Genomic DNA, 14,126 nt, shown 5'->3' on the forward strand with positions numbered 1-14,126 from the left:
AATATAGTGCTATGTTTTAGAATAGAAGTGGAGATTCTAATATTCCATGATCTTTAAATATGTCTATCTAATACTCATAATTTAAAGTTGTCAATTTTTCTCTTATTTTTGCATGTTTTTAACCCCTAGAGGAGATTGTGTTTTATCATTGTGGTGACTGTACAGTTACCACAGAGTATATGATGCATGCATGACATATTTTATCTGTGTGAAATTTTGGTTATTAGCACTAAAACTAAATGCCCATAAATTTCTGTGGCTTCAACTTTCTGAAGTAGTTTGTCTTATTTGAAAAATCTTGGGCTGCACCAAAAATATCTATGAATTATTTATGATGATAGTTGGGGAGTTGTTTTTAAATATAATGTGTATATGAGACTTTAAGTAGAATGCACTGAATGCCAACTGAGTGTGTGTCTTTTATGAATTGGTTCTTAGTAACCGTGACTAGATTATAGAAGTAATTTTATTTGTGGTTTCTAGTTTGGAGTTATAAAATGGAACTGTTTCTTTAAGTGATTCTTATTATTAGTTAAATTGCATTTTTGATATTCTAAACTAGTTGTGTGGAATTAGGATGGTTTAAAATGTAGTAATGGATACATGCATAAACCAAAGAACTTCTGAAATCAGTGGTTCAAGTATCATCCTGACTGAGACAAAGGAACTGCCTAGTGACACAACTAAAAACAATATTTCAATTAAAAATACCAATGAAATAGTACCTTAAATTTCTTATTTTACTGGAGTTCTTCTCTGGCTTTGAATGGAGGAAGTCAGTGGTGGTTGGAATATCTTCATCTTTTCAGACACCTGATGCTGTGTTAAGGTGATATTGAGAGGGAGGAATATCTGGACCTGTACCCTTTCAGCCAATTCCAATTTCAAAGTGCTAATAGCCAATTTTGAATGTGGCACATTACAGAGGTTAAGTTGAAAATTGAAAAAAGAGATAAACGCATCGCTTAAGAAGAGACTTTAAAATTGACTAAAAGTGCTCATATTAAAGAACTTAAAGTGTTAACTTAGTACATGAACATATATGGCTTTATTATCTAAGCTGTTTACATTCTCTTTTTTGTAGTCTCCAAGACAAAGCATAGCTAATAATACATTCTAGCCTGATAATGTCATTCAAATATAAGCATGAGATTGCCCAATAAGTGAAGGACATGGGAAAATACATAAACAGGCCTTTTTTAAAATAGGGAAATACATTTTGAAAGACACTTATAATTGGTAGGAAAACAGTGGGCCATATTTACCTGAAGAGAAACATTGTGCTGAAATGGGAAGTTTGATTATGTTAAGTAAAAGTTTATACACTATATTCAGTTGCAGGTTATATAAAATAAAGAGGAAGATATCCTCACATATTTATATATTTGGAAATCCTTTGTGAATTAACATAATAGAAATAAATGTACTGAATTAGTGGGATTGAATGAACATGACTTGGTAATAGAGACTCAACATTGGTCAGCAAGATTCATGTAGATACAGGCAATATAAACAGGAAGAGTTTGTACAGATTTTGCATTTGGGGGACCCCTAGAAGTGAGCTAAGACACCTTGTGACAAAATTAGTAGGAATCTAATTAAGTGGAGCGAAGATCTTAGTTAGAAACAGACTGCAAGTTGGGTGCCTAGGTGGCTCAGTCGGTTAAGCATCTGCCTTCGGCTCAGGTCATGATCCTGGAGTCCCAGGATCAAGTTCCACATCGGACTCTCTGCTCAGCGGGGAGTCTGCTTCTCCCTCTCCCCCACTCATGCTCTCTCTCTCTCTCGCTCACTCTCTCAAATAAATAAATAAAATCTTAAAAACAACAACCACAAAACAGACTGCAAGTGCTACTCTTGATTGCTCTGGTTCCTGGGATTCTTCCTCACACTTATGACATTGTAATGGACTAACCTGCATGTTAATAAAGGGAATAGCATTTAGGGGTAGAACAACAAATCCTGTAGCTTGGTTTGCCAAGAGGAAGAAGCATGGTAGAATTCGGGAGGACTTTGTACAAATAATATGGAGAGAAAGGATTCAACTGTGAGCTCAACAATATTTTTGCCTTACCTTCTGTTTGTCTCTTCCCTGTCCTCTGTGAATGTTAACTATGTTATCCTTTTTCTTTTATCTGCTGGCATCATATTGAGGAGGCATTCCTGAAATGAGATATGGAAGAATTCATTCCCTAAAGAGGCTTTCACAAAAACTCTTGGGTTTCTAGGTCTGCTGCTATAGTAGTTCTCTCTAATCGCTTGCTGTTTTTAAAGGGAGCTGAGCCTGCCCCTGAGTAGGAGCAATATGGAGCTTAGTAGGAGCAATATGGAGTTTAGTAAGTGCCCTGATTGAATGTTGACTGAGTTAATAGTGTTGATGAAACTGAGGAGAGAGACTATATTAGTTAAGATAAACTGTGACCATGTACTCACAATTTCCCATTACCTAATCACTGACTTGACCATATTCTAGTCAGGCTTCTCTCCTCCACATAGGTCCCTGAACTTTGGTTTTGCCCCTGCTTAAGCAAGCAAGAAGATGTAGACATCCGCCCTTATAGCTCATTCCATGAATTGGCTGACTACAGAAACAATTTTTGTTGTTGAAGTGCCTGGATTTTTCCACCTTCTCACCCCCATTGCTTGCCTCCCTCCCCCATAAAGTTCCTACTAGCCCTCTTACCCATTCCTGCTTTTTAAAAAGCTTTTCAGTGTTTGATTTTGAAACACTAGCAGATCCTGAGGTCAGCATGTTCTACTTACTGCAATCATCTTTTTGAATAGTCTTTCCTTATGTAAGTTCAATTTATTGTAATTTGACAGCTGTTATAAATAACACCTAAATTTCAGTGGTTTAATACAGAAAAATTTACTTTTTCTTCACACTACAGACCAATGATCTGTTTCATGCAGTCCTTCAAGGACCCAGGTTCTTTCAATCTCGTTGTTCCATTGTTTTCAGTCCTTCAATGGATCATTTGTATTTGGCCAGGAGACAAGGGAGGAGAGTGTAGAGGATTACAAAAGAGGTTTTACAGGTCAGGCCGGCAAGTGACACACTTCATGTTCACCCATATTCCATTGGCCAAAACTGAACTACCTAACTGTAAGAGGACTAAGAAATGTAGTATAGAAGCAGTTTCAGGTAGAAGAGGAGATTATAGTTATTGCTGAGAGCTAGGATTCTCTGCCACATTGTATATCTCTGTCAGAACTAAAAATGACTTGAATAGTCTGGAATGATGAATGAAATCCAAAAATAAATAATAGTAAAAAATTTAACAAAAATATTAGTGTTCTAAAATCCAGCTACACAAGTATCAGATTCAAAGAAAGTTACAACAGCAAGAACAAGATAAAATGACTTAGGCCAATAGCTTATGACATGGGTATGATGTCAACATATGCTGAAGAGAAAGAATAATGACTCAAATACTGTTATACTTCCCTCCACCCCAGAAAAACAAAAATCTACTAACAGTGACATGGTAATAACAAATTTCTTTTAGTAGCAAGCAGGGGAAATTAATTTTAGTATTTTAACAAAATGTTAAGTATACTGAAAGGGTACTGTTGTGTCTCACAGTTTTGAAGAAAGATTTTTAATAGCTAAGACACACAAAGGGCTGGGATCATGGTGGATCTGGAACTTCAACAGCAGAAAATTGTGGATCTTCTCCCTGACATTCTGACGTTAACATGACTTGGCTTTGAACTTTCCCAGTCTCTGTTTTGATATCTCTGAATGTCCTGTAGAAATAATTTTATTTGGTCTATGGATCAGTCAGCTATAGTTACAGATTCAAAGTTCACCTAATCATTGGTATTGGTTTTGGTATTGGTATTGGTTTCCTCTCCTCCAAAGGGAGGATTACTTTGAATCGGATAGCTACCCAAAGAAGAGCGTACTTCAGGTTGGAAGTAAAATAATAAGATTTAAGTAAAGCCCAAAAGAAGTGGGAGATGATAAGGTGTGATTTCAACCACACTCTTTGGGTCTCCATTTATTACAAGGCCATATGCTGGGAGTAAGTGATACAAAGATGAGTTAGACACACAAAACCTAATCTGCCCTTCTGCTGTGCTTCACCACCAGGTCACTGGCTGCAATTCCAGATTCCTGTGCTACAGGCCAGAAGGCAGAGTTCCAGTGTTCCTGTCTTTAATTGTCAAATCTAGGTCCACCAGTATCTGCAGTTCAAGTAGAGAAATTTCTGGGCCATGAAAAGTGTACAAATAAAACTGTGGAAATTCATACAAAAGAGAAATGGAAGTAAGAGAGGAAATCATGAATGAAGCAATACTGCAGAGTCTTGACAGATGGTATACAGAAACTAATGACTATTTACCATAATTCATTTTTGTTTTCCTCCTAGGCACATAGCTGAACTACATTTCTCAGCCTCACTTGCAATTAAGTATGGCCATATGACAGAATTACAGTCAATGTAACATGAAACAAAATAATGTCCTGTATCATAAAGAGTTTTTTTATATGAGTTCTTCCTTAAAGAAGAACTCTTTTCCTCTTCCAATAAACTTATGACAATTTCCCAGAGGCACTTGGAAGCCACATGCTGAATATGGCAGAATGGCCATCAACCTGGGCCTGTTAATGACTATGGAACAAAGTCTCTTTCAAAAGATCAGACCACCCTGGGCTGTTAAACAGATGAGAAATTAACCTTTAATATGCTAAATTGTTTTTTTACATGTTTTGGTCAATTTAACACACACACACACACACACACACACACACACACACACTACCCTACTCCAATGTAGAAATTGGTGTCAGAAGAGAGGAACTACCGGAACAAAAATCTAAAGTATGAGTCATTGGCTTCATGGATAGGCAAAGATGTAGCAGGCTTGGAAAGTGAACCCCATTTTATGTAGGGTCAAAAAAATTTGGCAAAACTATCTTTTTCAGTACTTTTTAAGCTAAAACAAAGATATATAAGCCTATAGCTCTAGAGTACTGGTGTCAGTGTATTACTCTTTAGTTGTCAATTACCTATTACATTTAGCAAGAAAGAGCCCAGGTACTGAATGAGTGATCTTGCAGAACAGAGCTATGAACCAATCTGGTCCACTAATGCCAGACTGATATGTAAGAAGGAAAAACTTTTCTCTCATGTAAACTGCTATACTTGAGTCTGTTGGTTACATCAGCATTGCCTTTACTTTAATTGGGCGGTGAGGGGTTGCTGGAGAGCATGAACAAGCCACATAAGTAACTTAGGTGTACCAAGAAAATGTCAAGACATTTTGTTTGTCTAGAACATAGGTTGGCAAATTATGGCTCAAGGGTTAAATTCAGCCTGCTGATTTTTTTTCAATACTGTTATTGGAACACAGCCACATTCATTAATGTATTGCCTATTGTACAGTTATTATCTATTATATAGTTTATAACATATTGAGTAGTTGCAATAGAGACCATATGGTCTGTAAAGCCAAACATATTTACTATCTGGCCCTTTACAGAAAAAGTTTGCTGACCCCTGGTCCAGACAGTGTATTATAAATAATGTAGGGAAAGTGAGATAATTCCTAAGAATATTTGTTAAAGTCAGTGTTGAAGGTCTTAGAAGTCAGAATGAATGGGGCAATGAGGAACTATTACAGGTATTTAAAAGGTGAGTGATGTCCATAAATATTTCTAGAAATCACATTGTGGGATGACAGTGACAAACTAGAGTGGTCAAAGGAAAATAAGCTTGCAGGTAAAGAATCTGAAACCAGGTCATAAGTGGGAATGGTTGGAGAATCTATAAATATTTAGCCTGCAGAAGAGAAAATTTAAGGTGTACAATATGTAGGTATTCAAATATTTAAAAGCCTGACTAGTGGGAAAAATCCAATTTATTTGCAAATATCCAATTCAGTATCTCATCAGAAGGCAGTGTTCCTCTAAGACACTTGAGTAGAGCTAAATTGAGATTCTTTAAGAGGTCAAATCAGATAAATACAAATATACTCTAAAAATGTCTAGCACAAAACCATGCCATCTATTTTTTATGTTGAAATCCCCTGTTACATTTTCTCATTAATCCACTGCACTTTGACTTGCATCATCACCACTGCCAGCCCCCTGGATTTGCTTTTGCCAAGGTTACCACTATTAGCTTTGTTGAAAAATTCATTGAACACTTTTCTGGCATTTACACTATTCCTGACCTGCTTTTAAAAATCTTCTTGTCACTTTGATTTTGCAACACTAACCTTACTGTTTTTTCCTCTCTCTGGACATTTCGTGTTACTCTCCTTCAAAGGCTCTTATTTTGTTGGCCTTCCATTACATATTAGTTTTAGCCGAAGTTCTGCAATGGACTTTCTTTATTCTACCCCATCTCACTGGTGTCTGCTGCATATTCTAAAAGTAGATGCTAAAGCCATAGTGCATCTTGTTTTCAAAGTCTTTTTAAGAATTCACGAGGTTTTAGGATTAAGTTTTAAGAAAAGTTTGTCTCTCTCAATAACTTTAATGTATTCATTTCCAATTGAGTGCCTAATTGGCTCTGTCCTTGGTGCTGGAAATCCAACAGCTGCGAGGTAGGGAAAAACACATGAGATTCTTGCTCTTGTGGGATTTTCATTCTGGTTGGAGGGGAAGAAAAGAAGTAAACAAAAATTAGGATAAACATGAAAATTTCAGAGATGGCCAAGTACTATAAAGAAAATAGACCATGATAATTAATCAGGGAATAGCTGGGAAATTTATTAATTTAGATAGGATGGTCAGGTATAGATTCTAAGAGTCTTGAATAATGAGAAACTAAGACTTTTGACCTAGGTCCTGGATAATGAGAAGGAGTTGGTCATGTGAAGATTTAGGGGAATAATATTCTCACTGTATTGCATAGTGAGTCCAAAGACTTGAAGGTGGGAAATAAATGTGGCATGTTGAAGGAACAGAGAGATTATTAGAATGTAGTTAACAATGGGGGAAAGTAATAATTGATGAGAATAGAAAAATAATGAGAGCCAGAGTATTTTGTGCTTTGTGGGGTATGATGTGAAGTTTGAATTATCTATAAGTGCAATGAAAAGCCATTGGAAGAATTTTTAGTATGAAGGTGACATGATATCACATTACCTGTATTTTTCTATTTGTCAAATGATACAAGTTATATAACTTTTTACTTTGCTGCAAGGAAATTTAGATGCACAGTAAATTCTTGACAACAGGATATGAATTAGCTTATGACTTCATGTATATTTATTATCTTATTCTTTTTATTTCTGTTATAATTTTTTATATGTGAGCTTCTTTTGAAAAATGCCTCAAAGTATTTTTGAAGAACTGATAATATGAATCATATAATACATTCTGACTTGAAATAAGAGCATTGGACTTGGATTTGATAACCTGCATGCTATGCCAGTTCTAACACTAAATTATTCATGTGAATTTAGGATAATAATTCAAACTCTTTGGGCCTTAATATCCTCATCCCCAAATGAGGAAATTAATGCTTCTCAGGAATATTGTGTGGAGAAGATTGTGACTGTATATAGGCAGATAGTTGTAGAACTATATATATTCAGTACATATTTCTTAAGCTTCCTCTATGGGCTAAAAATTAGATATTAAAATTTGGGGATTCAAGATCTACTCTTATAAGAAGAATCTGGGTAAAGTTATGTTAAATATATAGTGCCAAACATTTTTAATCCATGTATATTTCATATAGAAAAGGAAATATTGGACATCTTCTCAAGTGTATGATCCTCCTTAGATTTTTTTTTAATAAGGAGGTTGAATCTCTTGACAAACATATGAAATTTGAATCAGGAATAGTTCAAGTTCAATGCTAAAATTAGGAGAAAAGTTTGAACAAGTTCTCTGTATGCATCCTCATCAGAATTACTGCTAATGGCTATGTGCAAAGTTTAGCTGATGAATTATTCAGTTTGATATCAATCTTGTCTGTTGCCACAGACTTTTGAAACAAAGAATGCTTTGCAATTCTTAGGAATATACCTTTAGGCAACAATCGAAATATTACTTGACATCCACAGTTCATGCTTTTAAAACTTATTTAAAGTATAAGTAAATTGCATAAGAAGCTTTTAATTCCTATAACTTTTGAATAATTTATCTTACCTTTTCATCAAGCTCTTGTGTGTATTTTGCTATGAAATACTGTCAGCTCCATGTGTACATTATTTTAACCCTAGAAAGGACTGACTTTGTAAATATTAACATTACATGGGTGGCTAATGAGCAGACTCCTTAGAACTCAAGTGCTCTGTGAGCCACATTTTGGAAACCACTGGATTATAGAAAACTATTACCTATGCCTACTGTACCCGGCCCTCAGGTCTGTAATGTGTGCATTGATTAGTGTCTTTCCATTTTGTCCATATCAAAATTTAAGTGCCTGTTCGTGGCATTGCAGAACTTAAGAAATCTGCTCTCTCATCATGCCTCTTATACTTCCCCACCATGGCTCTGGTCTTTCCACCTATACTTCTCTCCCCTGAAATAACCACTTCTTGCCAGCTTTAATACTACGTACCATTGAAGACTCAGTCTTTTCTACGATTATTTCACAGGTCTGGAATAGTTACAAATAGTCCTTCCTCTGCACTGACTCTGAGCTTTGCCAACTGGTTATTTATTACATGTCTCCATGGCCATCACGAGAAGTGGTTGTGGCCCTGGGGAAACTACCAGTGAAGGCTGCTCAGGAAAATCATTTGCAGAAGGAAGCCACTCTATAGGTAGGTATCTTTCATAGGATCCCTGGGATAGACAGAAAAGACATTAAGATTGCAGTATCCCTGCTATCACTGCAAATGAGTGGAACAGAGTGCAGACACCCATGTTGCCCTGCCAAAGAAAGGGGTCTATTTCAATTACTATAAATTCCCTGAAGATAGAAACTGTACTATTTATCTTCATATCTCAAGTTCTCTGCATATTAGATGGTACAAATGAGGCCTCCCTACATACTTGTTGAAATGAATTGCAGTAGCGTTTTGAGACATTGCATACCATTTGTTTGTATGCTTTTCATAACATCACTGTCCTTTGTTTTTTTTTTTTTTTCATAGAAAGAAAACAAACCAGGTTTTTCTAACTAGGTAGACTAAGTGACAAAAGCTTCAAAATTCTCATAAAGAAATTGAAACGCACCTTTATAAAGCAATGTTGTATGCAGGCAAAATGATAGTACTATAAACTGTTAGGATAGCAGATATTGGAGAAACATTAGAGCACAATTTTGTTAAGTGCAGATTCAAATTGGGACAGATCTAGACTCAGGTGCTAGCTCCATTTACAGGCTGTGATCTGGACCAAAACTCCAGCTTCCTTAGTTGCTGTATAATGGACACAATAATAGTATCTGTCCATGAATATTTAACCAGGATACTGCATATAAAATACCAAGCACTGTAAGACTTAGCAGTCATTGTTGTTTTTGAGCTTTTAGATGAAAATTAGGTTCTGGCTAAAATGTTAGGTTAGAAAATTTATTAGGTCCACCTTCACATTTAGCATCTACTTCTTAGAAAACTTCTTATAGTCTGGGCTGGGCAAACGGAATCGTGATCAGTTTGACCACTATTGCCAACTACCTCTTACTGTCAAGTAGCTCCGTGGCAACAGGCCCCATATAGGCTCTGTTCTGTTCCCACACCCCATACCCAACTTCAGCTGCCAGGAGTCTCTTTTTATTTCCCTCTTCCTCTTTGCTGTGTTGGTCGAGTCCTAGTCCTTATGTTACTTTTTATCCCCCAATGCCTTAAAGAATGTAATTTAACCTGCCTTGTTTTTTCATCTGTGAAACAAGGGTAATAACCTTCTTATCACCTGTGCTCAAACAAACATAGTAAGAATTAATGAGATAAAGCGTAGAGGTAATAAAGTCTAAGAAATGTTAAAGTGCATTAAACTCATTCAAAGAAATAAAGTTTAAAAAGTATAAGAATAGAGTCTGATGGGGAGCAGGAGTGGAGAGCGGACCCTAGAGAGCCCTGAGCAGCCCCAGCGCCTTGGCCTAGTTACCATCACACCCCGGGAGGGGGCGCCGCTGCCGCAGCCAGCCCCAGTCATCATCCCCGCCACCACGAACAGCAGTCTCACATCTGAGGTGCCTGCCTGAGGGACAAGAAGATCATCCCGACGAAGGTTTTGGGGAAATGGTTAAATGTAAGAAACGGATATGGTTTCATCAACAGGAATGACACCAAGGAAGTTGTATTTGTACACCAGACTGCCATAAAGAATAACCCCAGGAAGTCCCTTCGCAGTGTAGGAGATGGAGAGGCTGTGGAGTTTGCTGCTGTTGAAGGAGAAAAGGGTGCAGAGGCAGCCCATACTGTGACAGGCCCTGGTGGAGCTCCAGTGCAAGGCAGTAAATATGCAGCCGGCAACGCTCTCCACATCGCAGGGGTCCTCCACCCAATTCCCAGCAGAATTGCCAGAATAGTAGGAGTGGGGAAAGAAGGAGGGTGGGGAGAGTGCTCCCGAAGGCCAGGCTCAATCGCACTGGCCCTACCCTACTGCAGGGGACGCTTTCCATCCTACTACATGCGGAGACCCCAGAGGCCTGGACCACGGTCTTCTAACCCTCCTGTGCCCGGTGAGGTGATGGAGGGAGCTGACAAGGTGCAGGAGAACAAGGTAGACCAGTGAGACAGAATATGTTTCAGGGTTATAGACCATGACTCTGCAGGGGTCTTCCTCGCCAAAGAGCCTAAAGAGGACTGCAATGAACAAGATAAGGGAAATCAGGAGATGAGATACAACGTCTGCAGCTACCTCAGTGTTGGTACCACCTCAACTTCAATTACCAACGCAGATGCCCAGAAAACCCTAAACCACAAAATGGCGAAGAGACAAAAACAGCCCACCCACCAACTGAGAATTCGTCTACTCCCTAGGCTGAGCAGGGCTGGGCTGAATAAATACCAGCTTACCATCTCTACCATCATCCAGTTTAGCCCAACAAGAATAAATGAATATAAAATTCCAGCATGCATTAATTCACCCAATTTTGGTCAGAAATCAACAAATCACAGAATATTTGAGTTGGATGGGAGCTTTGAGATCATGTACTTCAGTTCTAGTCTGTTGACATGAAAACCGAGGCTCCAATAAGGGAAAGTGACCTCCTTAAATTCATGCAGCAGTTTAGTGGAAGTGCCAGGTAAACTCCTATTATGCCCTTATGAAACAAGACAAAAAATATACTTTCATCAGTATTTTTTTAGGTAATTACCATGATCAAATTTTCCCAATGGGAGCCCTCTGATCTTAGTGCAGTGTTTCAGAAACGTTGTTCTATCAAGAATTCCAAAATGTAGGAGAGAGAAACAGCCCTGACATCTCATCTCCCCCACCACTCTCAAGATATCACCACGGGACAAGAGCTACTTTTAATAAACCTTAGAATAGAGGACAATATAGTGATTATTTTCAGCAGTATAATCTGGACCAAAGAAAGTTCTGGTTATCTAGTGAAGACTGAAACAAAACTTATTGCAAGGAACCAAAGGCAGTGCCTCATTGTTCTCAGTCAATGACAATTACATAATATTTAGAATACCTTTGTCTCCTCAATGATCTGTGGCTTTGGATTAGCATGAAAGTGGAAGGCTAATGGAACTATTAATCTTCATTACCCTAATAGTCCTCAAAGTCCTATTAGGGTAATGAAGATAGAAACTATTCCAGATTCCTCACATCATTATGGTCATTGACAACCTGAGAATCACTATCAGCCCCTCTCCACATCAGTGCTTATTTCCAACCCTAAAAATGGAGGGGATTTTCTGAAGGTAGGAGATGATGGCCTTGAAATTGAGACTGATGTTAATTAGAGATGTGACACTCTAGTCTAAAACTTGCAGCAGAACCATGTCTCTCAACATATTCAAAACACACACCAAAATGCCTAACATGTATGCCCCAAAGAGAACCATATTTTGGAAGAAACTCCTTGGTAAATGTTCAAAATAAATTTAGAAACTCAATTGATGAGATTCTTTACATTCAAATCTGATGACAAGCACAGACCAGACTTAACACCTCAAAAACAAAACAACAAAAATTTGGGCACTAAGTGGGGAGAAGAGCAATCATCTCCCAGTATCAATAATCAATATAACTGGAACAAAGTACTATCCAAATCTTGTGAAAATACTGAGCCCTGCTCTCCACCCTCCTTCCCACTGATACCAGTTTTGGCTATAAAAGATGTTTCTTCACCAAAACCCTTGGAAAAGATCACTTGATTCTAGCTCACTATTCAGATCCATAATAATCTTCCCGTGTCCTTCAGGGGGAGCCTCAGCTGGCCCCTGAGTAATGAAAGACACAGTGGGTTTCAAGTTTGGTTATACATTTGATATCTGAGGAGCTTAAAAAAAATCACAATGACTCAGCTCTACCCCAGATCAATTAAATGAAAAGCTGAGGGTAGGGCCAGGCACAAGTTTTTTTGAAAGTTCTTCAGGTGATTGTAATATGTAGCCAGAGTTGAGAATCTCCGTAATAGTGTACCTTCTGCAGGCCCCTGTGGCTTTGGAGACTTGGAGGAATCTATCTTGCTCTCCACCATCCGAACCCCACCTACCCCAAATCCTTAAACAAAGAAGTCTGTGGAGGTCTCCAAAGTGCAGGTTACCTTTCCCTAGTGTTTTATTGTTCTGCCACTATTAGTGCCAAATGAGTAATAACAGCTGAGTGGTCACAGGACATAGACAGATGGGGACATAGACTCAAACAGGTGGAATACACCCAGTGCTAGAGCAGATGGATATGGAAGGAAGCCAAAACTTTCTCCAAAAGTGACAGCTGGGGGCAGATTTGAGAATCATCCAGCTTTGGTTAATATAACAGTAACTAGAGGAGCTCACAGATGATGAGAAACCCTCTCCATCTCTAGGGAATCAAAGTCAGGGCCCGGATTAAGATGAGGCAACTGAGGCCCTCAACCCAGGCACAAAATTTTAGGGGTCATCAAAAAACTCAGTAAATCAAGATGCATATTGTTTTGATAAACTATTTAAAAAATTCTAAATTAGTGAAAAAATTCATGATGAACAAAATTTTAAATCAATACAGGAGCCAATCCTGCACTTGCATAACTCATTCATTTCCCTCATCCTAACCCAGGTCCTGTCAGATCCTGTCACCCTGGTTCTGGCTCTGGGATAAATCCCATCCAGGCCCCAGATCCACCTACAACCCAGAAGAGGAACATACTCTTATTCAGGAGAAAGGTGATGGGACTTCTACCCCATTTTTGTGTGAGATGGCTAGGTGTGAAACAAGTTGTACCCTAAGCTTCTTCCCTATAGCTGGTCCAGAAAGCAGCCCTCCTCTACCCCAAAATAAATCTCATGGAATTTCACCAGTATAAATTGAAAAGCTGTAAATGAGAAGAAAGGATGAAGAACCCCAGGGGTGGAAGAATGGGGTGAAATGGATGGAAGGAGGCAGCTATTGGTCTGTTGCCTAACTCTTTACAGTTGAAACTCTTGACAGCTCTGTCCCCAGATCGATCATTCCTAAAATGATTCTCTAATGGTTGGATTTCATGCATCCAGCAGATTTAGGAGAGAGGTAGAGATGGAAAATTTCCAACTTCTCCCTATGGGGTACTCATTAAAATAATAGACTTAAGAGTGAACAAATGAGTGAATGGATGAATGGGTGGGTGCCTGCTGTCTCTGCATTAGAATAAAATCTGTTCTCTACATTTTCAAGGTCAAAAATATATAGTAGAGTCTGTAATAACCCCTGCCATCAATTCATTTTTGATTACTGCTCAAAAAATGTTATATGAAATAAAATTGTACTACCAAAAAAATGTTAACGGTAGATACATATGGGGGAAGAGAAATTCTGCTTTATATACTACATGGTTGGAAGTTTTAAAGGCATCTACTATTTTATAATTAAAACGATGTTAATAAGAAAACAAAGATCTGATTTAAAAAGTAGGAATTAAAAAGTCATGGCCCTATACATCAAAACCTAGAAGTTAAAATTATAAAATAAACTTGGAAAATAGTAAAAAAAAGTAAAATTAAACAGTAATAATATACCATTTGTCACCTATTAAATTATAAAAAATAATAAACCACAATGATGCTCAATGGTG

General features: G+C 37.8%; 1 pseudogene; it reads left to right on the top strand.

The window, feature by feature from the left end:
* Window positions 1-2,353: 2,353 nt before the first annotated feature.
* On the top strand, window positions 2,354-10,923 carry LOC123841664 (Y-box-binding protein 1-like; annotated as a pseudogene).
* The last annotated feature ends 3,203 nt before the right edge of the window (window positions 10,924-14,126 follow it).

This window comes from Mirounga angustirostris, unplaced genomic scaffold (assembly GCF_029215605.1).
Source record: "Mirounga angustirostris isolate CCGP_5_RB_7025 unplaced genomic scaffold, mMirAng1.0.hap1 SCAF_11, whole genome shotgun sequence".
NCBI lineage: Eukaryota > Metazoa > Chordata > Mammalia > Carnivora > Phocidae > Mirounga > Mirounga angustirostris.